Source organism: Manduca sexta, chromosome 22 (genome assembly GCF_014839805.1).
Source record: "Manduca sexta isolate Smith_Timp_Sample1 chromosome 22, JHU_Msex_v1.0, whole genome shotgun sequence".
In the NCBI taxonomy this organism is placed as follows: domain Eukaryota; kingdom Metazoa; phylum Arthropoda; class Insecta; order Lepidoptera; family Sphingidae; genus Manduca; species Manduca sexta.
Window position 1 is genome coordinate 7033622 of NC_051136.1, and position 15345 is coordinate 7048966.

At 33.2% G+C, this 15345-nt stretch overlaps 1 protein-coding gene across 8 annotated transcripts in view; it reads left to right on the forward strand.

Annotated features, from left to right (window-relative positions):
• LOC115442604 (eye-specific diacylglycerol kinase) overlaps window positions 1-15345 on the forward strand; it is a 130164-nt gene that overhangs the window by 74893 nt on the left and 39926 nt on the right. The gene's annotated exons all lie outside the window — the stretch shown is intronic.

Here is a 15345-nt window from a genome sequence, read left to right on the forward strand (position 1 = left end):
ATTGTGGCCATGCTTTCTGTCAAAAATCAGCAGCCCTGCGTGAGAAAACATTCACATTTTAAACATTACATTCAAAAATGTATTTGTATATCGTGGACTAAACTTATGACGTACATAAGCATGATATAATATAATAGTATTATACAGTCTGAAATCACCCTTGAGGTGGTGAGATTCAGACTCCGGCTGGATATAGCTATTTGCCGGTCTGATTTTCTGTCGCTTAGTTTAGAACGCCGTTCAGAGTTAAAATAGAGTTCAGAACTCCCGATATAAACATGATCGAAACGAGACGTTTTCTGACGCCAACTTTGCGATGTTTGTTGTAATGTTTTACTTTACTGGCACTATGATTCTGTTTTGTTATTTCACGCCCCAGAATCAAAGTTGGGCAAATAGTCCATTGAAATGTTACATTTTTTAGGCCTTACCTTGCGTTTTTTAGAGGACACAATTTTATTTTTTTGAAGTGTAGGGGGGGTCAGTGTAAAGCTAAAACCAAGTTTGTGGGGTTGCCACCCTTGTCCCACGGCCGCCATCTTGGAAATAGGGGTTGAAATGGTTTTTACGATGTATCTCTTAAACTATTTATCTGACCAAAAAAAATTATAAACATTTCTTGTTGCAAATTAAATTCTCTACAACTTTGGTCCAGTAACTTTTGTCGTAGAACTATAAATAAAAAAGTTATAAGCGAAAATGTTAAGAAATTCAATGTTAAGCAATGTCCATTGCAACGTCATCAGAACGTGTGTTTATAAGGTTCATAATACTTTTTTTGTACTCTCATTACGTACAACACAAACCCGCGGTTGTCGGCTTGTACGCGAATTACTTGGATCCTGAATCCTTTTGGCACAGATGAAGCAATTGTTCACAAAAACAAATGTTTACGAACTGTTTCGGAAGTTACTGTACATATTGCGTGTTATTGTTATTACGTGGACAATCGAACCGATAAAATCAAAGTCCGGCTCTGGAGCTTCTGAAACTGACGATAAACTACTGGAGCTGCTGCTGCGATGACGGACAACATTATCGGTTCGATTGTCCACGTAATAACAATAACACGCAATATGTACAGTAACTTCCGAAACAGTTCGTAAAAATTTTGTTTCGCGTACAAGCCGACAACCGCGGGTTTGTGTTGTACGTAATGAGAGTACAAAAAAAGTATTATGAACCTTATAAAAACACGTTCTGATGACGTTGCAATGGACATTGCTTAACATTGAATTTCTTAACATTTTCGCTTATAACTTTTTTATTTATAGTTCTACGACAAAAAGTTACTGGACCAAAGTTATAGAGAATTTAATTTGCAACAAGAAATGTTTATAATTTTTTTTTGTCAGATATTAGTTTAAGAGATACATCGTAAAAACCATTTCAACCCCTATTTCCAAGATGGCGGCCGTGGGACAAGGGTGGCGACCCCACAAACTTGGTTCTAGCTTTACATTGACCCCCCCTACACTTCAAAAAAATAAAATTGCGTCGTCTAAAAAACGCAACCCCAAATGTAACTTTTCAATGGACTAAAAGGATGTTTGGCAATGTTAATTATTTCTCTTTAGAAAGGTTCGACTAGACAAGATTGCATTAGGATATTGCATTACCTACTGTTTCGATATTTGGTTTTACAATATACAAAATTATAAAATCTTAATTATGCAGTCTTTCTTTAACATTGATAAATTTTGTTTTAACACAATTTCGCAAAAATATTTCATAAGCCTTTTCATTGCAATATTAGGTAAGTACTATTATTAATATTTACACTCTATTATGAACAAAAGTAATTACTTACTCACAGCCTTACATACCTAGTCATTAGCACAGAATCATCTACGAGTGTGTAGCATGTGAATTATGCTCACCTAGTGTATGTATGCATGTGAATAACCCTACATTCAATACAGACTGGGTTATTATGCGTGATGTATTAAAAAATGTTTCTCAGTGAGTGGACCGCTGTTACGTCTTTGTGCTGTGTCTGTAAAGATTCCAGACAAAAGTTCGAGGTCGACTGGTTACGGACTTCGGTTGTACAATACTTTAACGCCAGATAAGTAGGGTAATCATTCGAGCTCTTGTAATTTGTATGCACTGAAATATTGAGTAAACAATGTAAATTCACTATTGTGATGATTAATCTACTGTGATACAGTTCATAAAAAAAAAATATAAGTTCTAAGACTATTAGAATTGTAGTTTTTTATATGATCACAGTAAGCTTACCCAACTTCACTAGCATGCTGAGCGGGGTCTAGATAGACTGTTGACTGATAGAGATGATTCCCCTCGTCAGTCGACACGATTATGGCGGCCTGTTTGAAACCGGATATACATTGGCTGATCCTTTCACGCAACGAACGCATTTATGTGGCCTATTATGCCGTTTTTTACACCTGTATACGATAGTCGCTATTCGGTGAAATATTGTTCCATCACTAAATAAATGTAGTCGTTTTATGAACCGATTATTAAAAATTGGATACTATTCTATTCTTATAATTACTTAGCACTATTTCACACTTGTGAAATTTATTCCGTTATTCGTCAGAATTACGAATCGACTTGAATTACCACCTATGGACAGATAGGTACCTACGTGTCCCTACGTAAATTTGAACATAATATTAACACATTCCATTCAGAATGTTACAAAGCTAACATGAAAATGACGAACGTTAACTAAGGCGTTTATAATAGGCATAGGTAAACAGCTGTACAGAATTGGCAACCAAGATTAAATGCATGTAGTGTTTCTGTATAAAGATTAATGTCAAACGTATTGTACAGTGAACGCCTAACCGCCCATTAAACATCGCGGTCGCGAGCTATATTATTTGAGAACGTCGCGCGTCACGATTGTTCAAACACTTATTACAAGGACCCATGCTGCACGTAAAGAAAAAAACGGTGCGGGTGCGCATGGCGGAGCAGCACGTTCATTGAAGTGCATCGTGTGATGCACGTGGTGACACTCGGTGCTCGCTAGTCGCCGGTGACTAGTCGCTAGTGCAGACTCCGCGGGCCCCTGTCAGGCCTACAGTCTCCGTGGCCGCGCTAATCGCTTAGTCACGGCACACGTCGCCTCCGCCGCGCACCTCGCCATCTGTGATAAATATCGATTTTACTACATCTGTTTGTGATAAAATATGTGATATATCATTTGTGATTATGGGTTTTCTGGACGGTGTGTCTTTTTCTGTTTTTAAAAAGTGTCCGAATCTCAAAATCCGCAGGAAGCGCCATTCACGGAGCAGGTAAAAATTCATAAACAAGGTAATTTAGATGAAGGAATAATAACATTTTAAAATTAGGTTACGTAAGGGTCACTCTGTCCCACGCAATTCAAAACATGACCTTAACAAACAATACTGTTTAACGCAAAATTATGAATAACGTTTTGGTTGTAATATTGTTGAGTTATGAATGTTCTGAGAATATCATGATGATTTACTTACAGTAAATATTTGAAAATAATACTTCATTCGTGCGTTCGCCGTCAAGTAAATACAAATACCCTCTTATACACATATTGGACACATATCAATTATATTATCAGATACAACAATGATCGAACCTCTCATAACCACGTGCGTTTCTTATCTTCGATGATACACAATCTGACTGACAGTCAAATAAGTAGGTGAGTATGTTACTATGTTTTCTTACATTCTTTAACGTATGGAATTTATTGGAAACCTTGAAACATAAACTACATGGACCCATTAGTGGTTGTTGTATCTCGTTTGACCGTTGTTGATATGTCACAGTGCTGTTTTGATGACTTGTAGGCGGTTAATAAGCTACTTCCAGCCAGTTAAACGATGTTTTGTTATTAATGTACTTTTAATGACGTCGCGATCGAAGTTACAATTATTGTAGTAAGTAATGTCTGGAAAGGAGAATACTAATGATTTTCAAACGATTCAATGAAATATCGCTAATATTTTCAAGTTATATCTTTTGTTTTATTTATTCCCATTTACGTACAGTTACATCGCTGGCACGAACATTAGACGCGTTGAACGTAACGGTATAATGACTAAAGAGACCTGCATGTGTAGGGGTGTCTTATACCTACATAAAATCTATCACGGAACAATTTTCTGCTCAATGAAGCATGCCGTCCTTTATTAAAATCCCGTGGAATAACGTAGCAATCATTCAATAGGAACCAATGTTTTCTTTAACGAGAATGAGATTTGTCGACTTGTTTCTAGTCATAAAAAACTAAATGTACCTACTTGCAATTTAACTTAACTACGCGATTACAATTAATGATAGTTTAAATTGTTTTACGATAAAATCTATCGCATTAAATCGTCAGTACGGGAAGACATGAACGATCATATTAATTTGCGAATAATAATTTAATATCTGATCAGAATGTTCTACTGTGATGTGAAATTAAAATGGTTTATAAAGTTCATTCAGCGATAATACACGCACGTTACCTGACATACGGAAAGCGTTTATTCTCCGGAACCATGGTCGTGAACCATGACGACGCGACGGATCGGTGGGTAGCCATGGCCACACATATTGTCAACTTTAATTGCATCCCGTAAGGTGTATCTTTGTCCAAACGTAAAAAATACATTTGCGAGGGGTACATTTTAATATCGGTTCGCCGGCACCCCTATCATACAGACATCGATAACATTTCATAATATTAAAATTAACTTGTATTCTCTGTATTCCGTTTTATGCTATTTTAGTTGGGGCTCTTTGTGTCTAGCTATAAACAAGGAAACAAATTAATTCTAGACTACGGCGCATAACCTATTAATTGCGTTTCTGGTAAGATAAATTTTCCGTGTTAGAATATATTACCGGATTATCAAGATATGTTTTATATTCTTTTACTGACTTTAATTGCATCCAAATCTGATGGACTTAGCAACTATCACTATCAATAATTGTGTACTAGCTTTTGCTCGCGTCTCCGCCCGCGTGAAAAATATATTTCCGGGATAAAAATCCCGCTATATATTTTCCCAGGATAATAGTAGTCTATGTAAGGACTTTAGAACACTCTGGGAAGGCCCAGTATCACAAACTAGCTCGATACTAAATTTCATCGAAATAGGTTCATTAGTTCAGTCTTGAAAGCGTAACCAACAGACAGAGTTATTTTGCATTATATCTGGATTACTATAAAATGTAATGATTTCTTATGTTTACGCGAATGTTAGACATTATAATACATAATATTAAGAGAGGGGAGGGGAGAAAATTATAATATAATAACCGCGATAGAATCCGTAAAATAGTTTTATTTTACTATTAAGTCTAGACTCGGAAACATTGTAACCACATATTTTATTGTTCCTTTCGCCAAGGTTATATTAAAAAGCAACTCGATAGTCCGGTACAAGTAAATACTCAAACATGTTGTCCCGTTCCCTTATTTACATCAACAATAATACCTTAACACCGCCTACTTACATCGAAGTGGAACTTATAAGCTTCTATGCGTCATTCTTACAGACAGTATGACATCAGAATGTAAAATAAGTCAGATATGGAAATAATCTACGTGACGGAAATTACAAGACAAGGCAACCGCAACACAACATTAGTAAAACACTCAAACAAAATATTTTTAGTAATCTTTGAAATATTACAATAATCTCCCAGAAGAGTTGTGGCTAATGGGAAAGGAGTGACTGAAATGACATAAGCATTCGCGTTTATTCGCACATTATTTGATTACAAATATGACGGAAATTTTTTCATTGACTTTTACGCTTTAATTATAAAAGCCATAAAGATAGAGTAGTAGGTACGTACTACATATTGTTTATCATTATAATGTTTTATATTTTATGCTTTAGGATACCTAACGCTGATACATATACATTATATTATTAATTATAATTATAAATAAGCTTTATATTTTATGTAAACGAAAACATACGTGAAATAACGGCTTTGTTGTTTTTTATGCGATCAAAGTGACATTGTCGCAGACCGAGACAACCCTCTTCGAATAACCATTCCTTACTATAACGGCTTACAAAGCGCCGATAATACTTTTGATATTATTCGCATTGAATAGTAGTGGCGATTAATTAAATATAATACAATTAGGCGTATTACCATATTTGCCGAACCCCTGTTTTAAACAAAATAATTACATTGTTTTATTTTCCATCCACTAATGTCGATATTCACGAATATGCAAATTAATAAAATGACATTTAAAGTAATATACTTACGACCATCTTTATATCGCCATAGACCCACATTGGTACCTACGATCGCTCCAAATGGATGTATAATATTATAATTTATAATACTTCTTTTTAATGTGAAAATATCAAAGTTCTCGCCTTTTATTTTTATGTAATAAATTTTGTAGACAAGTTCACGACTATTAGAACCAAGGTCGGGACAATATTACCACAGTTCGTGGAAATATTTGCGAGTACGTTTATTATCACTAAAATGTATTATATGAAAGGCATGAAAGGCTCAAATTGGGGAAGACGTTTAGATTTTCAATCCATTTATGTTTTAAACTTACCGTGGAGTAAAGTTCTTACCTTATACTGTAAAGGCGACTTCTTAGAAATTTATTTCCAATTATGTATTTACCGCAGCACAGAATACAAATGTATAGTAAACAACAATTAATATAGGAAAACAATTGAAGATGAGATCAATGAACTTTTATACAAGTCGACCGGAGCATCAGTTATAGACTTAGGTCGAGTATGCACGGCTAGAACCTGCATCACCCTCTCGACCCAATACACAGGTCCCGCAGGATTTACAAATCAATACGTATGTTGCACAGATATATAATCTAACTGTTGTCTCACATATATGAGTTTCAATATTTGATATAGATTTGTAGTCAAACCACAAAATTATTAATGTAAATCGATTGTTTAATACCTATTATACATGTAAGTACCTATCTACCCACCTCATCAAAACATGCAGTCACTCGGAGATAATTAAAAAAAATCATATTCTTTGGATACCAACGAAGTTTTTGATATATCAACCCACCCTGTGACCATGAACGCTGCAGTCTTCGAAATGTAGCATTGTAAATAATAATAAATTCAAAAAACCGCAGAAATCCGTTAAGTGGTTTTATTTCAATGTCGAACATTCTCGTAAACATAAGAAATGTTATAAACATGTTTTCCTTATGTGTATATGAGATTTTAATTTAAAACCGAGCTACTGCTGCATAACACGAGTATCAGAAACAAGACCTCAAAAGTGAAAGGTTTGCATATAAGGTCATTGTCGAATATAAGTCAAGTGCATCATACTTTAGGTCGCGTTGGGCCAGCGTTTTCATCGTACTTAATTATAAGTTTGACGGTTTTGATCAAAATATGGAATTGCAATAATTTACTAATTAACCTAAACTAAAATGCAAATAATTAGCACTACCTCTTTACTACACTAGCTTTTAAAGTTGGACATCATTATTTGTGTATGATTGGACTTTCCAAAAACATGATCTTATACGGGAATCCAATAGTTATTTTGAATAGTTAATAGTAAAGATATATAGTTAATATTTAATATTTCAAATAATATTTCACTAGTTATTTAGTACATGGCTTCATGGAAAAAACATGTTTATAAGTTAAGAAAATCGTATAAAAAGCAACTGAGACTGTGATTTTTGAATTCCAACCAAGCTCGACCTAAAGGTGACTTTAAAAACGATATACACAAACAGAAAAGGAAATGTCAAGAGATGAATCATGTGAATTGTTAACATAATAATTATTAACAGATTTTCGAGATGGCTCACATCGCTGTAGGTATCGATTGGCAATAAACACACACTAAGGCCTTATAGAGTAGACAGAAGCCGAACTAGTAGATCCAATTTTCACCAAACTTCGCCGTTTCATTATGTGATAGGGGTCTACCATCATGTCGTACACAAATTCCTATGACTGAAAGCTTAGGTTTATTTTACAAAGAAAAAACCATACACACATTTTGGTTACCAATTCTGGGAATCGAACATAAATCCTTACAGTTCACAGCTCTTGTGCGCGAAGTCGTATTATCGATTACATAGATTCCGATATGACCATCAACATTTAATTACCTTAGTTCTACAAGACCGATGAAAACTCCAACATACGGCCCATGATACGAATGACGTGTCGTTTCAAAGGTTGTTTAACTTTAAGTACTCGGGACACATGTTCGCAGATCTCAAATATGATGAAGATGTCAAAAGGGAACGGGTCTACAGAGGCTCTATCTCCCCGAACTTGATAGGTCGTGATCCTAAGTTAACATATTGTTTGGAAGACTTAGACTTAAATATCATATTGTTTACAGGAAACCCAATATAAATTTAAATAACATTATTACATCACTTCTTATGGTAATTAGCTAATAAACCGGAACGTATACGTCGTTTGAAACTGGAATGTTTGACGTAAACAAACAGGTTTTATTATGTGTATATAATTTAAATCACGTAGTGCGGAATTGTCAATTTTTATAAAGTGCGATTAAGCTTAATTGTTTTCGTTTTTATAAATATTAAATCCTCTTCCTAGGGTTAGCCTATGGCACTCAGTGGTAAAATAACTTCCTGATAGTAAAAGAATTTTTAAAATTGGTTAATTTTTTTTTATCTATTACCCACAACCATGCAAAAAAATCTTCCCTCTTTAATTAATTTTCATAAGGACAAACAGTGATAAGTAAAGATCCGATTATGATTGTGTTTAGTATTTTAAAGTATATAATTACAATTCATAACATTTGTAATAATATGTTAATTTATATCCGAATGAATATTATAATTACCCGTATGAATAATGTGAGAATGTCCTATAAAAATAAACGGAAACGGAATAATGGAAATAAAAGGAACAGCTGCGAAACCGCCCACGTTAAATTCTTAGAGGTACAACGTAGAAATTTCGAGATGGCTAAACCTGTTTGTGCAAAATTTTATCACAATCAGTCCAGCAATTTCCTAATTGTTACTTATCTTCTACTTTTTTTCTATGTCTCAATAAGGATTGATTGAAAATATGATGATGCATTCTCAGGGTTTTTTTAACTTTGGTTTAGCCAGTTATTCTATACAAATATAGGAGAATGGAATTATTTACTAAGTCGTTATTAGGCTTTCCTCTTAGTATATTAGGGGGTGACCAGTTGGTCACACTGAGTGTACTAATAGTACTTCTATATAACTCTTAGTAGCGAGACTTTGAGCTTACAATCCACAATGTTTGAAATTTATTACACTACAAAATATTAAAACGTCATACGTGCATTATTATATTTCATTTTAACTCTTAGGCGTAGGTAATAGTCGGCAATACGGGGTTAATGGGTTTACGTAAATAAAACTCCCATTACAGGTTTAATGTTTCTGCATGAGAACGGAATTTCACGATTATATTGATCACTAAAACTTAATAAATATATTAATACAATGTTGAAAGCTAGTTTAAAGAATATATTGATTTTATCTTATTTACTTAAATATGTAATTGTCAGGTTCGTAGTTCGATATGATAGTATAGGACGAAACCTAAATGTTATGTTATCGTCACTTTTTGTGTACTCTTTTATCACGTGGCATAGTATTTGTATAATATGTTATACGTCATATTTTTAAACACCTTTCGTATGAATATATGAATGTACCATCAGTATTTTTTTCCATATTAGTAACAATAAGTAACAAAAAACCTGTATTCTGCGTCATTATTTTGTATTTATTGCTCCACAATATTCAGTAATATGTTCATATTATATCAATAAATTTATTTGTAGACATCCAATTGACATAATTAAAAGATATTAACGATAAAAAATATTAATGATCAACAAATTCAAATAAAATGTTCTTGATCATATTTTTTTTTACGTTAACTTATTCTTTATCTTCGGCAAGTCTGCTCATTAGACGGATTTAAGTGGATTACAGGGTGAGTTACTTTTATAGTAGGTGGTAGGGATGGGTGGGTTTTTGAAGAATGCGAGTTTCATCTATTGAGCGTTAAGAGAGCTCCGGAATAAAGATGTACTTAGAGAGTCATTTCTGTACTAAACCAGGATATTGTTCTGTAATATTTTCTAAGCTATAAAACTTCCTTCTTATTTAGTTATCTTCCGCGGAAGCCAACTCTTTATTATTCACCTTTAATAAAGACGGAAGGTATATTTTTGTAATAACATTTGAATTTATTAACACCGCAAGTACACTCAGGTAAACTCCTACTAATGTTTATCTAGAGGTACTGTCGTTTCTAGTTAGATACTTATTAAATACTAGGTGCTGCTCGCGGTATCATCTGCGTCAAAAGCCTTTTCCGCTACAAAGTCCTTAAATCGTCATACGTGTTTATATAGCTATCTATATAAACACCTGTATGACTACAGCGCCGTCTATTTAAGAAATTAAACTATTTGTCATGGGAGCATATTACTGGGATAAAAGTAATTTATGTGTTAATCCACAATGCGCTTTACTCGTGTGCCAAATTTCATCCAAATCGATTCAGCAGTTTCTGTCTCTTTGAATTTTCGCATTTATAATATTGGTAAGAAAGATAGTAAGATTAAGTGAACTTTGTAAATATATTTGAGAACATCCAAATTTTCCATATCAACTTTTAATTTAAAATTTAATTTTCGTTACAGTACTTCATTTTGACGGACAACAAAGTTTTAAATATTCACCACGATCTCAAGTATTTATGAAACGTTTCAGCCGGCGACTGTTTGTTTTTAGACATTAAAACGTACCCGGAAGCAATACTATTTGATGAAAATTTAATATCGGAATATTGCATCGTAATTGCCACATTCTGATACATTGCATTACGTGTTTTAATGTTAAATATTACTTGAATTTCATATTTACTGTCCAAATATACTATGACGGAATAAATAGCAGGTTTAAAATTATCAACACGGCAGTTTGCTCACGTTGCCAGGAAGCAAACAATTTGTTGGTTCCAAAGGCAATTTTACAAAAAAAGACACTTTAAAAACTTCCGGTATTATTTATTATTTTTGTTCAAGTCACGTTTTCTTACGTATGAAACATAATAAAAACACACTCATGGTTAAATTTAGAGAAACGCAAATCAAAAAGGAAAACTTAATTTGAAATGCAGATCATTTTCATTAATAATTAATCGTATGAAGTAAATCGTTAATTCTAACATTTTTGCACTTATGAATATCCAAATGTATATGAAATAAACAATGGTCAAAATCATTAATGTTGTAAAAAGAAGGCAAAATATTATTTTGGCCATTAACAACTAAAAATAAAATTTTTATACAGTGGCTTCTGTATTATAGGCATTATCTCTTGATTCCAAAATTGTGTGCATTTCGTCTTGGCATACATTTTTGAACATATCAATACTACTCTTTGACACGTAATTCTATTTTCTTTACCAAAGCACTTCTGAGGTCTCAATTGCCTGCTGTTCGATTTCCTGTTTATTTATCTTCCAAGTTTATTTCAAACATGCACTATCAGATATATTCCGGAAAGCATTCTGACCATCCTAAACTTCGATTTCAATATCTTTAGGTTATTCTAAAACAGTTTCTACAGTATATGATTAAGCGTTACCATGCAAGTCTTAAAAAAACAATATGAGAGCGAAAGTACCAAAAACTATGCCGAGATGTTAGTTACGTATCGCCTGGTAATGGAGAACCCTTTCCAAGTTATGATGCTCCGAAGATGTTCCTGAAAAATGTGTCCCCAAACTATCTTAGGCTTCGAACATAAAACTCTCTTCGAACAATCTTACATTATGTTACGCGCCTCTATCCTAGCCGATGACATCGGGCGTTTGCGGAAGTATTCGGCTGCGCGGGCAGGCTGGCAGAAGAGAAGATATGTCACGCGGCGACTATTCTATTATTCCCTCTGGTTGGACGTTGTCAAAAAAATATCTAAAATTGTATTCTGTAATTATTTTGCTAATATAAGGTTTACTGTAAAAAGAGCGTTTAACAATTAATTGTATCTTTCTCTTTACTATGTCGATGCTTTGTCCCTTTTATCTCCTATCTTCGGACACTAAGAAGAGTCATCAGTGGCATAACTCTTCACCAAGAATCATCATTCCAATTTCGAAGTGAGCAAAATTTCAACGCGCTACTTGACATTCTCTATAAATGATACGGTAGTAACTGACAGTATTCTGGCAGATGAGAATGCTTCTTGACCAGGTACATTCAGTCATGTTCTTTAGGTTTTGATGGTAATTGATGCTTATCGAACTTTCTGGAGTTTATTTTTATTTTAAATGTAGTTACAGAGTAACAAAAATGAGGTAGTACAGGCGTAAAAAATCGCACCACTCGGTAATTTTTAACAGTATGAAGCGATTATGTCTGTTCAATCATTAGATAAATTTCTCATCGTAATCAAAATAATATTAGAACGACTTCTATAATAAGGAAAATTAACTGTTAGTGCACGCAACTTCCCCATAACGCAATAACAAATTGCCAATCACTTAGAACAACTCTACATGGAATAGAGCACGGCAGATTGACAATTGTCCACTTAAAAGATCACCACGGTGTGGAGCACACAGAGGGATCTAAATAAAATTTCTGCAACAGTTTCCTTTATAAAATTGAATTTTAATAGTTCGGGTTTGTTGAACTACCTTATTATCACTTGATAATTGATTTTATTATATTGAACGTATTTATTCGATAATGACGATAATTTATGTTAAAAACGCTTCGTATAAAGCAGATCATAATATTATTGTTAGTATTAAGTAATAATGCAAATTTTTTCCGCGGAAAATTAATTAATATTGTGTGATGGCTTCAAAATTAAATAAGTGTATTATTTCACATTAATACTTGAAAGGGAAATTATGGATCTATCATTTGTGATCTAAAAAAAAATTATATATTTAAAGGCCCATTATTGACATATTTGGTGGCCAATAGCAGATCGTAATTGTAATAAAACTAGTTGGACTAGAATTACGAATGCTAGGTCCGGAGGTTCTGGAGGCCGAAGCACTGCTGACAAAACCGGTTTTAAACATTATATCACCGGCAAGCTCTGCACTGTCATTGTCAAAACCAGTATATCATAAGAATAATCAATTTACAACTTTATGAATGAAATATTTTTAGACGTTGATTACCATAAAAATAATGTTTTATTTATTTACGCTTGTTACGGTAGCTGTAACTTTTTATAGTGTGAAGGTTGATTTACATATAGTTATATAAATATACATTTACCTATCTAAGTATATCTTATAACGGGAACAAGTCTGGCCATTTACATAATGAATGCCAAATACTACTTCCCTAACACGAATAGTTGATTTAATATAATTTGGTATTTTAATTTTTCATACTTTTTTTTAAGTTACATTTACACTAGTATGTTTTTCCAGACGCGTACACTACCGTCAATTTATTTTGTAAGTTGATAATGTTATTTTGCACCAACTTCATGTTATATTAATAATGATAAAAAATATTATTTTTTTATAACTTTAATTCTGTAATAGCTTTTAAAGTCGATTTATCTTTTATTATTCAAGTGCCTAACTGTAATTGAATGAAACTTATTTATAGATACATAATAGTTTTAATAAATTAAAATATTTTACATGCTTTGATTTATACGGCCATTGTTTCCTGCTTATTGATTGTCAAGGTTATCGAAGCAATCACTCTGTAAATGAATTTACATCGATTAAACATACCTTTACCTGGCGCATTGCAGTATTTCTATCTTTATTTATTAGTTGTTATTTTTATGTATAGTTTTGTACTATATGTATTATTTTATAATAACTGTAGTCGCACATAAGACGTAGGTCGAAACAATATGGTATTATATTATAGCTATATATATTACTAAGAATATGATATATTATGTTAGGATTCATTAAACAGTTCAAAAAGAATAGGTAACAAAATTGTATGAGGCGACGCATACCGAGTGCCGTCTGCGGACGCATTGCAAGGTTTGCATCCCATTAAAAACATAACAAATAAAACATAATATTCATAAATAAACGCATACCAATATCATTCATTTAAACACCTACATTTTTCATATAGCCATACAATATTTTTCGGTTATAGTCAGAACACAATTGCAAACTAAGAATGGAATCATTTTAAATCTAATAATTGTTAAACGCTATTTTTACAGTAAACATTATATTAGAAAAATAATTGCAGAATACAATTTTAGACATTTTTTGATAACGTCCAACCAGAGATAATAATAGAATAGTCGCCGCGTAACATATCTTCTCTTCTGCCAGCCTGACCACGCAGCTGAATACTTCCGGAAACGCCCGATGTCATCGACTAGGATAGCGGCGCATAACAATGTTTTTTTTATTACTTTGGAAACAGTTTGAGAAAAACGTATCATACAAGGGAGATTCCAATAGTTTCTTGGTAATTATTTACTAGTTTAGTTCTCAAGCCTATGAAACACACGAATGAAATACCTCGTCTCTATTAACTGTAATTTGGAATAACGATAAATGCGACCCAACTCATTTCCTCTTCTAAAGCAAAAGTGTCATGATAGCAAAGGCGACTTCTTTTTATCATTTAATGTATGCGGAGACTCCAACATTTTTAATTAAACCTGTAAAGTTTACCACAGAAGGAAAGAGATTTCAGATAGTTTAATTTGTGATCTGATATCCAGTGTTAGTCGACCTTAAAATATTTTTTTAGCGACAAAAAATATTTCTTTATAGCCATTTTTAAATAACTGTTCTAACTAATAGCGTTACCTTCAGGGTCTCTGAATAATAACGAGGTTTAGTTAGAACAATTACGTAACAAAGGCTGTAGATACAATATGCAGTAAGTTGTTAAACGCTGTTTTTACACTAAACATTATATTAGCAAAATAATTACAGAATACAATTTAAGACATTTTTTTGACAACGTCCAACCAGCGATGAAGAACATATAAGTCGGGAATAAGAACATATAATAATAAGTCGGAGACAGGTGGCCACTCAGGGGACGAAGCGATACGCTTTGCGTGTGTTCTGTGCTGCAGAGATATATCGGTAGGGGTACGCGATAGTTAACGATACAAATATCCATGCAGACGATGTGGGCACAGCTAGTAAAATATTGACTATTAATAAGTTTATTTCAAAGATGGATATTCGCCTCCTGAGTGAATCTATGTCTACTTCAATTCTCAATAACTAGTGTAAATCGTAAACACTTATTTACCTATATCGTTTTTTATCAATACCTTCTCCGTTTCTAGGTGCTTAGACGAAACATTTGACACGAACTAGGCCCGCTAAAACC